The sequence below is a fragment of the Rana temporaria genome, chromosome 9, assembly GCF_905171775.1.
Source record: "Rana temporaria chromosome 9, aRanTem1.1, whole genome shotgun sequence".
Taxonomy (NCBI): Eukaryota; Metazoa; Chordata; class Amphibia; order Anura; family Ranidae; genus Rana; species Rana temporaria.
In genome coordinates, this window is record NC_053497.1 from 172,067,988 (window position 1) to 172,076,089 (window position 8,102).

At 47.6% G+C, this 8,102-nt stretch overlaps 2 non-coding genes across 2 annotated transcripts; both read right to left on the bottom strand.

The window, feature by feature from the left end:
* Positions 1-3,610: 3,610 nt before the first annotated feature.
* Positions 3,611-3,683, bottom strand: TRNAV-UAC. The gene has a single exon. It is a non-coding gene; the product is annotated as a tRNA-Val (tRNA).
* Positions 3,684-5,708: 2,025 nt separating this feature from the next.
* On the bottom strand, positions 5,709-5,781 carry TRNAV-UAC. Its single transcript has one exon. It is a non-coding gene; the product is annotated as a tRNA-Val (tRNA).
* Positions 5,782-8,102: the final 2,321 nt, after the last annotated feature.

Consider the following 8,102-nt stretch of genomic DNA (forward strand, 5'->3'; position numbering starts at 1 on the left):
CTGGCTCTCCTTGCGAGTAGAGGCGTGACGTCCAGTGTGCGCCCCGCCCACCGCTACTCGTTCCCGGCTCCTTATCTTGCAGCATCCGCCCCTGCATTCTAGGTATGGGCACATTTTATGTTATTAAGGGACACTCTGGGCAAATTTTATGTTAAGGGGCACGCTGATGGGTTTATTTTTAATGTGTAGATGGGCATATTGTATGTTAAGGGGCACTCTGCAAATTTTATGTTAAAGTGGAGGTTCACCCAAAAAATACATTTTTAACATTACATTCAGCCCAGTTGTCCTAATGACCATCGGCTGTTTTTTTTTTTTTTTTTTTTTCCCGTACATACCGTATTTTTACAGCCGCTTCCGGGTATGTCTTCTGCGGGACTGGGCGTTCCTATCTGATTGACAGGCTTCCGACCGTCGCATACTACGCGTCACGAGTTGCCGAAAGAAGCCGAACGTCGGTGCGCAGGCGCCGTATAGAGCCGCACCGACGTTCGGCTTCTTTCAGCATCTCGTGATACGCTGTATGCGACGGTCAGAAGCCTGTCAATCAGATAGGCATGCCCAGTCCCGCAGAAGACATACCCGGAAGCGGTGGTGAAAATACGGTATGTACGGGGGAAAAAAAAAAAAAACATCCGATTGTCATTAGGACAACTCGGCTGAATGTAATGTTACATTTTTTTTTTTTTTAACATAAAATGTGCCCATCAGGGTGCCCCTTAACTTATGGACCGTGAACCCCTGGTAGAGGGACACGATAAAAATTTCAAAAATGTGTACTTTTCGTGTCCATTGTCACAGGTGTAAGGGGTTAGCTCGGTAGCGGGGTGTGTGACCCCTTGGATGGGTTCACTACACACTAAATTTATACAGAAAGGCAGTCGAAGACGGTTCAAAACAAAGATTTGGGTTTATTCTTCCATCTTGCTGGAAACAAGTGCAAGCATCCAAACAGCATAAACAAAATCAAACATAAAATAAACCCTGGCCACTTGGGGCGTCTATATTCACCACACAGGAACCTATCTATGGAGTCTGGCACAGCCTAGTGCTGGGCAGACACTGCTGGTCTTACGGCAGAAAAACAATAGTCTTTTGATTTTTATCACACAGAAAAATCAATCACCTCCTCAGAAGACTTCCAGCTACTGCTCTCCTTCACTCAGAAAGCCTCAGGATGCAGCCCATTAGTGGTAATCCTCTGGACTACTTATAGAGGCCTTACTTGCCTCATTCTGAACAGCTGAAGTCTTCCAACGCTCTAAACCTTTCTCTGGCTATTTCTGCAGCCGACGCCTAATAACAATTGGTGTATTGTCTAAACCAGGCAGAAATGTATGTCCCGTCTGTGACAACACCCACAGATTTACCTGACTTCCTGTCACACAGGGTATTCCCTTCAGCATTTCCAGATAAAAAAATTGTTACGTAAACATTGGCACATTGTCAAAAATGACTGGATCCTAGGATCCACTCTTCCTGATAAACCTCAGGTGGTCTTCAAGGGGGTAAATTCTATTAAATCGCTTATTTCTCTCAGTTTATGCGATCCTCCCACCAATAAGCCCATGTTCTTTCAAAATATGGCTGGCTATTATAGGTGTAAAAAGTGTGCTATTTGTTCCATCAACAATATTAGGGATGGGAAGATCACTCAGTTCACCTCTCAGCGTACCTCTTGTCATTTACCTCCTGACCTGTCCTTGTGGGCTTCAGTACGTAGGTCGTACTGTTCGCCCACTACAGGTCAGACTGAGCGAACATGTTGGAAATATCAGGAGAGGGTTCAAGGGACACCCCATCTCTAGACACTATCTGAAAGTACACAATCGAGATCCTAAAGGTACCTCTTTTGTAGCTATTGACAGACTTCAGTTGCCTTGGAGGGGGGGACAAGGTGTCCCCATCAACATGGGGACAAGGTGCTTTGGGGTGGGGGGGCCCTGCCCCAAAGCACCCACCCCCCTATGCGGCCTGGTACGGTTCAGGAGCGGGTGCTCGCTCGCCCCCACCCCCTTTCCGGGCTGGCCGGGCTTCGTAATCGGATAAGGATATGGTATGGATTTTGGGGGGACCCCATGCCGTTTTTTTGGCGTAGGGGTTTCCCTTTGAAATCCATACCAGACCCGCACTGCCCCCCGGCCCCGGCTGGGGTGACGGTGGTAACTTGTGATTAGTTCCTTTAATAGTATGTTTTCTACTATGTGCTTTATGTATACCTTTGTTTTTGCATCCCCTGCGTGGGAATTTGTCGATTTGTCTAAAATACTTTAATAAAAAATATTGTACCAGAAATCCATACCAGACCCAAGAGCCTGGTATGCTCTTGGAGGGGGAACCCATGCCGTTTTTTTTTTATTTAACCACTTCCATACAGGGCACTTATACACCTTCCCGCCCAGACCAATTTTTAGCTTTCAGCGCTGTTGCACTTTGAATTACAATTGCGCTGTAATTTTGTACCCATAAATAGAGCTTTATTTTGGTGGTATTTGATCACCTCTGGGATTTTAATTTTCTGCCCAAAAAATAAAAAAAATGACTGAAAATTTAAAAAAAAAATGTATTTTTTTTGTTTCAGTTATAAAACATTGTAAATAAGTACGTTTTCTCCTTCACGGATAGGCACTGATGGTACTGCACTGACGGGCACTGATAAGGCAGCACTGATGGGCACCGATGTGGTGGCATTGATGGGCACTAATATGCGGCACTGATAGGCGGCATGGATGGGCACGGATAGGCAGCATGGATGGGCACGGATAGGCGGCATGGATTGGCTCGGATAGGCGGCACGGATGGGCTCGGATAGGCGGCACGGATGGGCTCGGATAGGCGGCACGGATGGGCTCGGATAGACGGCACAGATGGGCTCGGATAGACGGCACGGATGGGCTTGGATAGGCGGCACGGATAGGCAGCATGGATGGACACTGATAGGCAGCATGGATGGGCATAGATGGGCACTGATAGGTGGAACTAATGTATGTGACACGAGACATGAGGCTTTTCCTGTTTACATCGTGATCAGCCATGATTGGACACGGCTGATCACGTGGTAAAGAGTCTCCGTCGGAGACTCTTTACCTATATCGGTGTTGCGGGGTGTCAGACTGACACCCTGCAACAATGATCAGTGCGGGGGCGCGCAGCGGCTCAATATCCTGAGGACATCATATGACGTCCACTCAGAATATTGAAACCACTTTGCCGACGTCTTTTTGCATAAGGGGGGCGGCAAGTGGTTAAAATTTGGCGTGGAGTTCCCCTGTGGGAGGGAGGGGTTTGCCTTTGCCTGTAAAGTTGCCTCACTATGAACGGGGATCCGACTTGGAGGCGACTTCCATTGAAATCAATGGGTACAAGTCGCCTAGAAGTCGGATTGAAGTATAAGTACAGGAACCTTTTTTCAAGTCGGAGTGACTGCAGTAGTGTGCAATAAGACGGCTCCATACACTTATATTGATTTCTTCATGCAGCGCGACTTGAAGTCGGATCCAAAGTCGGACCTGTGTGAATGGGCTCTAAATGTTGTACCTTCATTAAATGTAACTGTATTGCTACACTTAAAGGTAGCAATAAAAATAAAATGTGGTTTCAAAAAAGCTACTGGTTCCACTGGGGCTCGAACCCAGGACCTTCTGCGTGTAAAGCAGACGTGATAACCGCTACACTATGGAACCTTCTTGTACTCTTTTTAACCAGACTTTTTAAAAAGTGATGGGTCAACCATCATGAGCATAATTATGTATTTTTTTCAAAAAAAATCTTAGCTTAACACAATATATTCTATGGCATTTTCACCCAGACCCTTGTGTTCTCAGGACTAAAACCTTCTCAGATTTAGCACACTGCCCCCTGTTGGTTTGTTGGTTCCCTACAAACTTTTCTGTTCTGACAGTCAGGGGGATTAGCTCAAATGGTAGAGCGCTCGCTTAGCATGTGAGAGGTAGCGGGATCGATGCCCGCATTCTCCAAGTGTTTTTTTTTGTAAATCATTTTTTATTGGATTTCAAAAGGTATAGTTATAAAAAACAACCCATCAAACAAAGCCACTGTGCTATTAAATACAGCCACTGTGCCCATCAAACGCAGCCATCAAACGCAGCCACTGTGCCCATCAAACGCAGCCACTGTGCCATCAAACGCAGCCACTGTTCCCATCAAACGCAGCCACTGTGCCCATCAAACGCAGCCATCAAACGCAGCCACTGTGCCCATCAAACGCAGCCACTGTGCCCATCAAACGCAGCCATCAAACGCAGCCACTGTGCCCATCAAACGCTGCCACTGTGCCCATCATTTGCTGCCACTGTGCCCCACCAATTGCTGCCACTGTGCCCCACCAATTGCTGCCAGTGTGCCCATCAATTGTCGCTACTGTGCCCATCAAATGCTGCCAGTGTGCCCATCAAATGCTGCCAGTGTGCCCATCAAATGCTGCCACTGTGCCCCATCAATTACTGCCAGTGTGCCCATCAATTGCTGCCAGTGTGCCCATCAATTGCCGCTACTGTGCCCCATCAAATGCTGCCAGTGTGCATCACCCGGGACTTACCTGTCTCGTATCGGGTCACGGTCGCACCCTCCACGTCCACGCTCCTCAATGTCCTCTCCCGTCCTCTCTATCAGGCATCCAATCACAGCGCCTGTTGTTTCAGCCAATCAGGTGACAGGTAACAGACCCGAGCAACTGACTGAGAGGCGGGTCAGTGTTAGGAAAGCAATTTATGCGCTTTCCTAACACAACGCTGAGTGAACAGCAAACGCCCAGCATAGCACCTGCTCTTAACCATTTTGGACGCCTATTAAAGCCTACGGCTTTAATCAGGCGCTTCCAAAAAACAAACAAACGCCGCTGTAATTCAGATGCCCGGCACCCGAAAAGGGGCCGGACACCTGATTAGGGGGTGGCAGAAATGCATGAATCTATCAATGGTGAGAGAGAGGTGAGAGAAGGCAGCGCCCGTGCGCCAGTCCGCACCGCCACTGCCTGAAAACCCATCTCTTCAGAGAAGACTATCCTGCCCTCACCTCACCGCCTCCCATCGAGAGAAGAAGGTAACTAAAAGATGGCGCCTCCGCCCAGGACTGCACCCTATCTGATGATGAGATGAGATCTTGGAGGAAGTTCACCTTACATGGGCATAACCAATCAGAAACTACTAATACCTAGATAACATTATGCTAATGATACATATACATAGCTTGCCTATAAAACCCCATGCAAACCCATGCATCCCCATCAATTTGTGATGGCTGCCCTGAATATTACTCATTTACCCCTCTGCCCCAAAGCATCCAACCCCCCCCACACATGTTGAGGGCATATGACCTGGTATGGTTCATGAGGGGGGCACTCTCTCACCCCCCCCTCTTGCCAGGGTGCATGCTCGGATAAGGGTCTGGTATAGATTTTGGGGGGGACCCCACACTTTTTTTTTTTTTTTTTGGCGTGGGGTTCCCCTTAAAATTCATACCAGGCCCCAATGGTCTGCTATGCATTGGAGGGGGGGGGGTGGGGGAGGTAGCTCTCAGTCAGACTTGTAGATCTAATTATAGAGCTAAACCGGTCCTGTAGGTGGATATAGGGGCGGAGCTATATCCTATATATGCTGCCATGTTGGTGTCAGGAATGTTGTTTTCTTGGACTTTGTAAATAAATAGAGTAGTCAATAAAAATAAAAATGGGGTTTCCAAAAAGATACTGGTTCCACTGGGGCTTGAACCCAGGACCTTCTGCGTGTAAAGCAGACGTGATAACCGCTACACTATGGAACCTTCCTGATGGCCTGCTCAACATTTGTGGAGGTCAACCAGATTCTCAGATGGTACTTTGAGTGAACCCTATGCCATCTTTTTTTATTTTGGCGTGGGGTTCCCCCCTTTCCTGACCTGCCAGGGTGCATGCTCGGATAAGGGTCTGGTATAGATTTTGGGGGGAGACCCTACGCCGTTTTTTTTTTTTTGGCCTGGGGTTCACCTTAAAATTCATACCAGACCCCAAAGGCCTGCTATGCATTGGGGGGGGGGGTGAATGAGAACCTTCCTGTTTGCCTTCTAACACACGTCGTTTTTTGGGGGGGTGGGGTTCCCCTTAAAATTCTTACCAGACCCTAAAGGTCTGCTATGCATTGGGGGCAGGGAAGGGGGGTGTGTGTGAATGAGAACCTTCCTGTTTGCCTTCTAACCCACGTCGTTTTTTGGGGGGGTGGGGTTCCCCTTAAAATTCATACCAGACCCCAAGGGTCTGATACGCATTGGGTGGCAGGCCCCACTCTTTTTTTTTTTTCAACATTTTTAATTGTCGGCTTTTTATTTTACATTCATGAGTCACCTGTTGTTAAGGACGCGGTGGCTGGCTTCCCAGCCCACTCCTTAGCAACCTGCTCAATGCGGTAATTACCGCTAAAATCAAACAAAAACTGCATTATGTATTTAACGCAAAAGTCTTAATGAATTGAACACTTGCACAATTGTTACCGCATGCAGTATTTTACCACATTGTATGAGCTGTTGTTTAAAGCGGGAGTTCACCCTAAAAAAAAATTTAAGATTAGATTGATGCTCATTTTGTCAAGGGGAATCGGGTAGTTTTTGTAAAAACTAAGCAGTACTTACCGTTTTAAAGAGCGATCTTCTCCGCCGCTTTCGGGTATGGGTCTTCGGGAGCGGGCGTTCCTATTTGATTGACAGGCTTCCGACGGTCGCATACATCGCGTCACGAGTAGCCGAAAGAAGCCGAACGTCGGTGCGGCTCTATACGGCGCCTGCGCACCGACGTTCGGCTACTTTCGGAAAATCGTGACGCGATGGATGCGACCGTCGGAAGCCTGTCAATCAAGAAGGAACGCCCAGTCCCGCAGCCCATACCCGGAAGCGGCGGAGAAGATGCATCTCTAAAACGGTAAGTACGGCTTCGATTTAAAAAAAACACCCGATTCCCCTAGACAAAATGAGCATCAATCTAATGTTAAAAATTGTCATTTTTCCGGGTGAACCTCCACTTTAACTCCTAAGCCTCGTACACACGATCAGATTTTCGGACGAGTGTTCATCCGTTTTTTTGTTGCATGCTAGTCCGGGTCTGATGTGAATGTACAATATACTTGTATTTGGTAAGTGCTTCATAAATTGTCAGCACTATATAAAAAGAATAGAGAAAGAACAAGAAAGATGGCAAGAGAGGGATGAAGGCAAAGAAAATAAATTGGGATAGAGAGAGATAAAAGGGAAAGAAAGTAGAACAAAGAGAGAGTGGTACATCCAAAATTGTACCATAAGGGGTTTTAATACAGTAGGGAAGGGACTCAGGGAGCGCTAAATATCCGCGGGTTAGGGGCGCAAATGACTTGTCTTGCCTTGGGCGCTTACAACCCACGCTACAAAAATAATTTTACTGTTGGGGGTCCCCACAACTTGGGAAATTTTATCAAGGGGTCACGGCACTAGCAAGGTTGAGAACCACTGCATTAGGGTGTGCACCCCCAAAGCTCAAACACGCACTACCGATCACTCATGATGTTCATTCAGAAAGGGAAGGGGCTGATAAGTACATATTTACCTGCCCCTTCCCTCACTCATCCTAAAACATCCCCCCAGCAACAGATAGCAGGAGAGGGGGGGAAAGCAGGCAGTGCTGAAGAGGGAAGGAGGAGGGGGGAGCCAGGGCAGTAGGGGGAATCTGTGCCTGGGCACACCCGGCAAACCCTATGGGTGAGATACTGTATGTAAAAAAAATGGTGGGGAGGGGGGTGGACGAGATCTCATGAAGGGGGCTGCACATATTCTTGCATCCATTCATGGGCACCCTGGAGCAGAGAACCGGGGGGGGGGTGCTGCCGCCTCAAATTGAGAAGCGGGGGGCCGCCGCAAATTGAGAACTGGGGAAGGCATGAATTGAGGGGGGCCCTGGGGACCTCTGGGCCCTTTTATAATAAAAAAACAAAGGGGGGTTGCCATCCGGGGCCCTGGGGACCTCTGGGCCCTTTAATAAACACAAAAAAACTTATGAAACTTATGAAATATGAAACTTATTATTTGCAACCTCTTTATGATTGTTCCTTTTTTTTTTTTTATGTATACAATCCTTCACTGTTATT